We start from the raw sequence: 11,192 nt of genomic DNA, 5'->3' as shown, positions 1-11,192 counted from the left end.
CCATCTGTAGAGCTCTTTTCATCTTGGAAAAATGAAAGTCTGTACTCATTAAACACTAACTCCTCATTTCTCGTCCCCCAGCCCCTGGTAACCACCACTTTGCTTTCTGTCTCTATGATTTTGATTACTCCAAGTACCTCGTAGAAGTGGAATCATACAGTAGCTGTCTTTTTGTGACTGGTTTATCTCACTCAGCATAATGTCTTGAAGGCTCATCTGTGTTGTACTATCTGTCAGAACTTCCTTCCTTTTTAAGGCTGAATCATATTCCATGGTATGTACCTACATTTTGTTTACCCTTTCATCCATCATGGGCATGTGAGTGGTCTCCACCTCTTGCCAATGGGAGTAATGCTGCTATGAACATACGTGTACAAATATCTGAGATTCTACTTTCAATTCTTTGGGGCATATGGGGAAGGCACATTTTTGTAACTACAAGTGGCCCCATGCTATGCTGGAAGGCAGGAGGCAGAGCCGGTGTTATAAACATAGAGTTTGCTGTCAGAACTGGCTTCCATTCCGGGTGCCACCTGCTACTCTACATACAACAAAATAGTTCACACTTGTGGGCCACTTACCATATGAAAACATTCTCCTCAGCTCTTCTACCTATGGCATTCGCTTCCGTAATCTTCACAGCAATTCTATATGGTAGGAACTATTATTAACCCTTTTCACAGAGGAAGAAGGTGCATAGCAGCTAAGCAGTTTTCCTAGATCCAAATAAGTCCTAGAGCCGAGATTTGAATTCAGGCAGTCTGGTTCCAGAGCCTGTAAAATGATAATGTAATGAGAAGAAGAAGAAGAAAAAGGAGAAGGAGAAGGAAGAGGAGGAAAAGAAAGGGGGGGAGGGGGGGGAGGAGGGGGGAGGAGGAGGAGGGGAAGAGTAAGAAATACGGAGTAGGAGGAAAAGAAGAAGAGTGACCGGGGAAAGGAGGGGAAACGATTGCTGGTTTACGTTGATCTGTTTATAGGGGTAGGGTTAGTTTTTGTTTTCTTCGTGTAGTTGTTTCTGTTTTTGTTTGTTGTCGTTTTTTCTTTTCTTGTAGCTTGCTTATGTTTCTTCTTCTTTCTTTCTTTTCTTCCTCTTCATGTCTTCCCTTCGTTCTCCTCACCATTGGTTTGTCTTCTCATTTTTCCTCTGTTTTTTCCCCTTTTTCGTTTTCCCCTTTCCCTTCTTCCCGTCACTTCTCCTCCTGGGGCAAGCAGGCCAACATTTTTTTTCATGTTGGTGAAAGACATTTCAGGATGGTGACGGTGATGACTTAGCCAACCCTTATTAGTGCTCCGTGTCAGGCACTGTTAGAGCATCTCAGTAATTTAACTCATTTGATGCTAACTCCTCTCTGCATCCAACAGGGAAGATATCATCAGGGAAGATATCATCAGGGAATATATCATCAGGGAATACATCATCTCCCTGTTTTGCTCACGAGGAAACTGACTTTCCAAATGGCTTCATCACTTGTACCAAGTCACATGGTGAACGAGAAGAGGATCCAGGATCCAAACCCAGATCCTGCTGTTAGCAAGTCCTCCTTCATCTGTTCATTTGATCACTGATCTCGGCATGATTCCCTCTGTAAAGAATGAGGAAGGACTCTGTGCAAAGAGCTCATGTGTTCTCCAACACTTCTAGCATGTTCTTTTGGCCAGAGCAGACATTCCAGGGACATCTGGCCGAGAGGCCATAAAGTGTGACATGTGGAAAGGAGGAAGAGGAAATGCCACAGAGGCTGCAGATGAGGAACAGATCTGGGGGCATTTAGACAGCAAGCATCTCTGCCACAGCAGCAGGATGTATAAGGACCAGAGAAGAGAGAAAGGGGGATTTTAGGAACCATAGCTCTAGGTTATGAATTAGAGCCACATGGAAGTGTTTTGAGAGTCACAAGTAAAGATTCAAATCACTTTTAAATTCTGAATATTTTTTATTTTGGACTCTGTTTCTCTAAGTACCACCCTGAGGTAAGACTGAGCCACATAGTGTCCCAGATTATATCTGGGTTAAACCAGTTGAATGATAATAGTTTTCAGATACTCTAGGTGCCAGGCACTGGGTTTACGGCAGTAACTGAAACAGAGATGTCTCTCCTCACAGATCAGGAAGCCCAGCAGAGGATTGGCTTAAATCAGGAAATGGGGCTGCTCAGGGGTACTTAGGGTTCTGAGAGTATTATAGCTTCTTTCTCTTTCTTCTTTTACAAACACGTAAGGGAACATCCAAGTGCATCCAAGCCGTACTTTTGTCTGGATGTCTGTCTTTAGGGCCTCTCCTCTGCCCTGCTCCATCACTCATGGCTGGGTCCTCTCCCACTCCTTCTCATGCCCCCTTCCCACACTCCCACTGTCCTCCCACCATCATGCTCCAATCCTGATGGTGAGTCCAGCATCAGCCCCTTCTCCCTCATTCAGGGAGATGAGAAGGAGTCTCTTACCCCAGCCCCCAGCCCAGGTTTCCATGGCCCCCTTGAGACCATGGGCTCTCAAGTTGCCCCCAAAGAAAACTGACGTTTATCATCAATCATCGGACCCAGTGCCCCCAAATGACTGCTGTTTGCCTCAAATTCCACTCTCTCCAGCCTCCTCTTTCCCCTTGCCTAGTGTTCTCTCCGGTTTTCAGAAAACTGCCTTTTCATTTTCCAATAGCACGAATTGTTTTCCTCTGATTTCAAAACGTTTACATATCCCTTGCATGAAAATTGGAAAGTAAGAAAGAAGACGAAGAAAATGAACATCGCTCAAATCCCTCTACTCAGGGATCATTGTCATTCCCTAGGTCTTAACAGCATTTGACGTCCACAACCATACCGGAAAAGTGGAGACATGGGTGTTATTAGCTTAATGTTATTTCACTTAATGGGTGACAAATCTGGGCCCAGACAGGTAGAGTGATTTACCTAAGGCCACAGAACAAGGTATCAGTACTTTGAAATGTATTTAGGATGGTGAATTAAGAATCTAGAGGATGGTCAGGGAGCTCTGGGACTGGCATGGTAGATCTGAGTTGTTAAGGCAGTGTCCTAATTTGGGTTCCCAAAAGCAGAGCCTGAGAAAAGGACTGGGGTACAGGGAGTCTATTAGGGGGCTGATCCCAGAAGCACAATGAAGTGGGGGGAAAGCGAGGCAGGGAAGGGAGGAAAGCCGTGAAAGGTGTGTCAACGAGCAGGTTACCACTGGGACTCAGCCCCCGGGACCCTCAGAGGAGCCACGTAGACTCCGCTGGAGAATCATCTCACAGGGGGATGGGAAAGCTGGGCTGTATATCCACACACTCCTATCCCCCATTGATTAGCTAATTATAAATACAAATATGAGTGTGAATATAAAAATCCTGCCTAACATAATTATATTACATGATATTCTGTGTGTGTCTCTCAAATGTATTCGTTTGTTGGTGGCAAATGTCTAAAACGAACCATGATCTTCTAGAACCTTATCTTGGCATTTCTTCACCCTTTGAAATGACGGAGGGGCTCATAACAATAGAAGTGGGGTTCCTCTCAGACTCTCAGGAGCCCTGTCTGCAGCTGCCCCAGGCCCTTCCTGCCAGTGTAACTGGGACATAGGGTCTCCTGGGATGCTGGGAACATTCTGGAGGACTAGGCCAGGATTTGGATTCTGCCAAAGTCTCAAACGCTCAGCAGTGGCTCTCTAGGCCTCAGCTGGGACTTGAGGCAGTGGTCAGATCATCAAAGCACAACAGAGATGACCGGGGGTCAGAGCCCGATGACCTGACTCGGGTCACCAGCCCATGGAGCGCCCCAGAGCTACCCCGACAAGCCGTCTGCTGAAGGGCTACACTTCCCTCCCCAGGGGGCTTGAAGTCCAAGGGCCCAGCACTTGTACACTCTCTCCTTTTAAAGTGCTCTTCCTTCCTTCCTTCTGGCTTACACAATGGAGAAAGCCCCGTTATCATTAATCACCCGGGGGCCCCCGGGGATGGGAACTGCAGGATTCCTAAGCCATGAAAGGCCCACATCAAAAGCAACTGCCCAACTTGGATCCTGATTTGCTCTCACCGAAGCCTCAGAGCCAGGTTCAGAACTTGTAAGATTCAGAGAAATGAGGGGGAAGGGGGAGGGGCAAGGAGAAACTGAGGAATCCTCCAGGCTTAGCCATCGGGGTGTCTTATATGCAGTTTCTTTGTTCCCCGCTCCAACAACCTGGCAGGACCAACTACGTGATCCACGGGGCCCAGGACAAAATGAACATGTGGGCTCTTGCTCAAAAATTATTAAGTCTTTTAGGACAGCAAGAGCAGAGCATCACGGCAAGTGCACAGACCTGCAGGCCCGAGAGGCCGGCCCTGCTCAATGTTTCTAAATATTGAGATATTTCTAAACTGATGACTGGTGTCCTTTCCCTGGGCTGTCAACAATGCCGCCCACCTTCCCAATTACTTGCTTTCTCATATCCTTGTTTTATTTTATTTTATTTTTTTTCATTTTCTTACCATGCCCTGAAAATACTTGTTTCAATTTGTTCGTGTCCCTGTTTGAATGAGTCCTCCAGGAGGATGTAAGCCCAGAGAGGACAGGGATCCGGCCGACCCTGTCTACCACTGCGTCCCCAGCGTCCCGCACAGGGTGGGCCACGCAGAGGGCAATTAGTCGACGTTTGGTGATGAGTGAATGAGCCTCTCCATCACGCTCACTCTGTAGATTCACAGGGCAACAAGGGCTCAGCGCCAGGCTCACGCCCACCGGGGAACAGGGTCAACCCCGCTGCTGCTCTGCCTCTCAGCTCTAAGAGCCACATCACGAAACCTGCACGGTTTGCCCTTTCGGCCAACTTTACAGGAAGAGGAAATCCTGCAGAAATTAAAGAAAGGTGGGATGTTTAACAAAACCCCATAAATAAGTCCCTGGTGTACCTTGATGACTCTGCCTGCCACTAGGTCCAAATGTCATGTTTCATTTCCAGTCAACGGTCAGAAAGGGAAATCACTTACAAAATACCCAACCCCCGATCTCATTCCCCAACACCACCACACAGTGTCCTGAAAAAACTTTGGCAAACTGTTTAGCAGTATCTACTGAAGCCGAATATATGCATATCCACTGTCCTATTCCTAGGTATACACGCGACAGAACTGCATATATATGTCCACCAAAAAGCATGTGCCAGAATGTTCCTGGTAGCACTATTCATGAAAACGACCCAGACGCCCATCAACGGTAGAATAGATTGATAAATGGGACCCTATGCAGTAAGAAGAATAAACAATCTACAACCACAAGCAAAAATATGGATGAATCTTACAAACATAATATTGAGCAAAATAGGCCAGAATCAAAAGAATACATCCTGCATGGTTCTGTTTTCATAAAGTATAAAACTAGGCAAAACTAATCTCTGCTGTTGGAAGTCGGGCTAGTGGGTATTTATGGGTGGGGGATGGGAATGGAGTGACCAGAAGACCCAGGGGGCTCCTGAGGGACCATCATTTTCTGTTTCCTGATGTGGATGCTGGTTACGTGGGTGTTTTCACTTTGTGAAAATACATGTGTTCTACACTTATGATACATGCATTTCATGTATGTCTATGATTCTTCAATAAGAAGTTGAAAATGTTATTGAAAAAGGAAAAATCCTAAATGTTCAGCAAAGCATGTTGTATGCATGAGTAGATCCCAGTGGGTAAGGGTGGGGAATGACTCTGGCGCTAAAGGCCTCAGTATGACTCTTGGTTCTAGCTGTGTGACCTCAGGCAAGCTACCTAACTTCTCTGTGCCCCAGTTTCTTTATCTATAAAATGGGGGAGAAAACAGTCCCTACCTCACAACGTCATTTTGAGGTTTGAGTGAGGTGATTCTTGTAGAGGGCTTAAAAATGCACCTGGAATGTAGAGGGTGTTATATACACGTGTTCTTATAGATAGGAGTATGATGATAGAGGTAATAGTATATCCATACATAATAATAAGTGGGAAAGATGTCTTTTAAAATATGTTATATACATATTTATATTCCTAAGCGCTTAATTATGTGTTCTAAGCACTTTATATGTATTAAGTCATTTAATTTTCCTCCTGGCATTTTATAGATGGAGAAACTGAGGCACAGAGAGGTCAAATAACTTTCCCAATGTCCCCCAGAGAGTAAGAGGCAAAGCTAAGATTTGAGCACATGCTCTTATCCAATAAGTCAGGTGAAGATGGAACCTGGATTATTATCCACACCCACGTCTTGACTGTCCGTGGAAGACCACGTAAAAAAATGAAGAGCCATCACTGGTGCCTGTTTAGCCAATAAAACAATCCTCCCAACCAAGAGGCGAATTTAATGAGGGAAAGACACAAGCCACCAGAATCCTCTGTTGGCAAGAAGGAGGTGAGTCCACGAATCTGGGAGGAGGAAAGACATAGTTGCCCAATTAAGATTTCACTCTCAGGAGTAAACCCCCAAATGCAGATGGCACAGACGGGCAAAGACCCTGCAAGAGCCTGGGTTTGGGTTTTCTTTTTTTTTCCTTCCCTTTTCGTCAAAGCTGAGAGGAGTCAGGGATGGGGAGGGAGGTTAGAACCCAAACTCATCCCAGCATGCCAACCTGTGCCCTGCCGAGCGACTTGACTTGTCTACTGCTTCTAAACAGCTGGAAGAATGTCAAACTGTCATCAGTGATTAAAGAGGGATTTTCCAAAGGTTTCAAAAATAGAAATTCAAAACCTTATTCCTCTTGCAGAAGATAAATCCAAGCAGCATTCCCTGAAAAAATGCATCATGGGATGTGGTTTCCTTGCTGGAGTCTCTCTTGGGGTTGCCATGGTGGAATCAGGCAGGCTTGGCCTTTGCTGTGCTTTTCTTTGCAGCTTCAAGCGTGTCTTCTTGGCGGTTTCCACCCAACCTAGATGCGTGGGCGCACATGTGGAAGCCTGACGCTCCCCCAGGATCCCTATAACTCTGTGATGTGATTACGGTGGGTCCATCCGCCCACCTATTAGGCTTGCCAAGCTCCCGAGGAGCAGAACGGTGCTTCACGCACCTCTGTATGCAAGATCATTACATAACCTTCAGGGCTCAGTGCAAAATGAGAATGTGGGCCCCGTGTTCAGAAGTTACTTAAGAATTTTGATTGCGCATTTTGCAGACACGTGGATGGACCTAGAGACTCATACAGAGTGAAGTAAGTCAGAAGGAGAAAAACAAATATCATATAACATAGCTTTTATGTAGAATCTAGAAAAATGATACAGATGAACTTATTTGCAAAGCAGAAATAGAAAACAAACATATGGATCCCGGGGTAGGGGGTGAAGGGGTGGGTGGGATGAACTGGGACATTGGGATTGATATATAGACACTACTATGTATAAAATAGATAACTAATGAGAACCTACTGTATAGCACAGGGAACTCTACTCAATGCTCTGTGGTGACCTAAATGGGAAGGAAATCCAAAAAAAGAGGGGATATAAGTATATGTATAGCTGATTCACTTTGTTATAAAGCAGAAACTAACACAACATTGTACAGCAACTCTACTCCAATAAAAATTAATTTAAAAATGCAATGTAAAAAATCAAGCAAACAAACAAAAGTTACTTAAGAATTTCGAGATGGCGAGAGTAAAGCATTAAACCAAGTGCAGGGTGCTTCTAAGCAGGGGCCACTGGGCACAGGTCACTTGCCCAGGAAACCAGCACTGTCTGCATCGTGGGAACATCGTCAGCGCTCATTCCACACTGACTGAACTTAACACCTTGCCATTATCACGACCCCCTCTGAGTTTATTCTTCTGGTCCCTGGACTTCTTTGCTAACATTTTCTGAGTGCTTACCAGGTACAGGTATTATTCTTAGCACTTGTGTTACTGTTATCTTTATATTATGATATTATATATAATTACATCATATTGATATGATGTACTGACATATAACATATATATTATAATTTTATATATACATATATATAAAATTATATTACTTTCTCCTCAGTAAAAATGCCATGAGGTAGGAACTATCATTGTCACAGGGGAGGAAACTCACGCAAGGAGAACTGAGTCACTTGCCCAAGGTAAGCGATGGGGTTTGATTTCACCGCGGAAGATCTGGCTGCAGAACCCCCATGTCCTATTCCTCTTTGCATCCTCTCCCTTGTCTACCCCAGAAAAGGGCAAACATTCAATGGACACCAGTGAATTCCATCATACGGACAACATCGCTGAGTGTCTCTTCAGGGCCAGGCCCAAGGCCCGGCCTTGGAGAGCAGTGGAGATGGGCCTTCCTCCTCCGCACACCAAGACTAAAGTGGAGCAGTGGCTGGCAGTCAGGGTTTGTCTGGGGGTGACATGTAAATATGCCATCACTGCTATGACATGAGAACTGACCAATCAGAGTAGAGCCCAAAAGCTCTGGAGGCCCCTGCTGTGCCTGCCTTATGCCCTGTGGTTGCTGGACCATTGGGCCAAGGAGTGGGGGTGATGGTGGGCAGCTGGGGCAGCAGGAGAGCCCTGGGAGGCTCAGGGTAAGGCAAGAGGAACATTTCCAGATTGTAACAACCAACAAACTCCTCACATACATAGCAGCCGAAATCTGCCTTCTCCCTGCTCCATGATTACAGAGTACTCCATTGTGTTTCCAAAGAATGTCCTGCTAATTCCAATCTCTAAAAGCCAATTTAAATCCACAGACACTTGGCACACCTACAGAATGCCATCAACTCAGAAGTGCCCGAGGGGACAGTAGATAAAGGAATAAATGCAGCATTCTGGAATATGATTGAGACTGGGCCTGGCACACAGTAGATGCTCAGTTAACACCTCTTAAATGGAGCTAAACTGAAATCAGAAGCCCTACCCCATACCATACAAGCCCAGCTGGGCCCATTGTTCTAGATCCTAAAGTCATTGTATTAGTTACCTATTTCTGTAACAATTATTCTAAAACACAGCAGGGATCAGCAAACCTTTCCTTAAAGGGCCAGAGAGTAAATATTTCAGACTTGTGGGCCGTATGATGTCCACTGCAACTACTCAACAGCTTCTGCTATTGGAGCCTGAAAGCAGCCACAGACAATGGACATTTTCGAGTTCCAGTAAAACTTTACAAAAATAGACAGCCAGCCCACCTGTAGTTTGCATACTTCTAGCTTCAAACAACAAACATTTATTATTTCACAGTTTCTATGAGTCAGACTCTAGGTGCAGCTTAGCTGGTGCCTCTGGCCCAGGGTTTCTCATGGGGTTGCTGTCAAGTGGTTGGTCAGGGGTACAGTCCCCTGAGGACTCAATGGGGACTGGAGAATCTGCTTCCAAGCTCACCCATGTGGCGGCCAGCAGGTCTCAGTTCCTTGCCATATGGGCCCCTCCGTTGGCAGTCTGAACATCCTCACAACATAGCAGCTGGTAATCTCAGAGACAGAGAGTCAGAAAGTGCCCAAGACAGAACCCACAGTCTTTTTATCATCTTGTCTCAGAGGCAGCATTCCATTGCCTAGAATACCATTTTGTATTCTACCATTTTGTAATACCTCTGTCTTGGAAGAACAAAATTCTAGCTTAATAAATGGACTAACATGGTCTTTGAAGTTCACTTTGCAAGCTGTGGGTTTGAGGAGGGTGGTATCTGCTCTGTACCGTCATACCACGGCCTTGGCGCCAGCCATCAGCAGATAAGGAGACTTATGGAGCTAGACCTCATTCCAAGTCCTTCATCTTAACAAGCATAGGGAGGACTTCCCTGGTGGCACAGTGGTTAAGAATCCACCTGCCCATGCAGGGGATACGGGTTGAAGCCCTGGTCTGGGAAGATTCCACATGCCGCGGAGCAACTAAGCCCGTGCACCACAACTACTGAGCCTGCGCTCTAGAGCCCACAAGCCACAACTATTGAGTCCGCGTGCCACAACTACTGAAGCCCACGCTCTGTAACAAGAGAAGCCACCTCAGTGAGAAGCCCGCACACCGCAATGAAGAGTAGCCCCCGCTCGTCGCAACTAGAGAAAGCCCACGCGCAGCAACGAAGACCCAACGCAGCCAAAAATTAATTAATTAATTAATTTTTAAAAAAAAAAGCAAGCATAGGGAGAGGGTGAGATGGACGTACTGAGCAGAATGTATGGGCAGAGTTTGTGCCTAAGAGAGTTGGAAAGGAGAAAGGAGGTGCCATTCAGGCTGAAGGGCTGAATTTCATGACCTCTCTTTCCACTGAAAAGAAGGAACGAAGACACATATTTATTCTTTGTAAGTTCAATAGGCCTTCTCGGATCAGCTCCCAAGGTTTAGCAACATCACCAAATAAATATCAACATGCAGGCTGAGTATAGAAGTACTGAACACATGAAGCTCCTTCCCTGCCACAGGGCCTTTGCACATGCTGTTCCTGCCCTTTAGAACAACACCATGCAATAGAAATATAATGTGAGCCCCAAATGTAATTTGAAATTTTCTACTGCCCACATTTAGAAAGGTAAAAAGAAGCAGGTGAAATTACTTTTAATAATATTCTTTCTTTAACTCAATCTATCCAAAATATTATCATTTCAATGTGCAATTAATATTTTAAAATGAATGAGATATTTTACATTCTTTTCTTTTCATACTAAGTCTTTGATATCTGGTGGTGTTTTACTCTTTCAGCTTATCTCAATTTGGACCAGCTGCATTTCAAGTGTTCTATGGCCACATGTGGCTAGCAGCTACTGTATTGGACTGAGCAACTTTAAAATACACTTGTCCCCCCAGAATTTCATGACTGGCTCCATCTTAGCTAAAACATCATCTCCTCACAGATTTGTGACTGTGCTATCTAAAGTAACAGCTCTCTTAAACCCATCACATCACTCTATACATTAGTTTCCTCGGGCTGCTTCTGTAACGAATTACCACGAACTAGATGGCTTGAAACAACAGAAATTTATGGTTCTGAAGACTAGATGTCTGAAATCAAGGTATTGACAGGGCTATGCTCTCTCTGAAGGCCCTAGGGGAGAATTCTTTCTTGCCTCTTTCTAGCTTCTGGTGATTGTCAGCAATTTTTGGCATTCCTTGGCTTATAGATGCATCAACCCAATCTTTGCCTCTGTCTTCACATCACCTTGTTCCCTTCTGTGTCTATCTCTGTGTCTTTTCTCCTCTTCTTATAAGGACACTGGTCTTACTGCATTACGAGCCCAACCTACTCCAATAGGAGATGAAACTCCAATATAAGTTTCATCTTAATTTATTACATCTTCAAGGGCCTTATT

Source organism: Balaenoptera musculus, chromosome 19 (assembly GCF_009873245.2).
Source record: "Balaenoptera musculus isolate JJ_BM4_2016_0621 chromosome 19, mBalMus1.pri.v3, whole genome shotgun sequence".
Classification (NCBI taxonomy): domain Eukaryota; kingdom Metazoa; phylum Chordata; class Mammalia; order Artiodactyla; family Balaenopteridae; genus Balaenoptera; species Balaenoptera musculus.
This window is presented reverse-complemented; position numbering follows the sequence as displayed.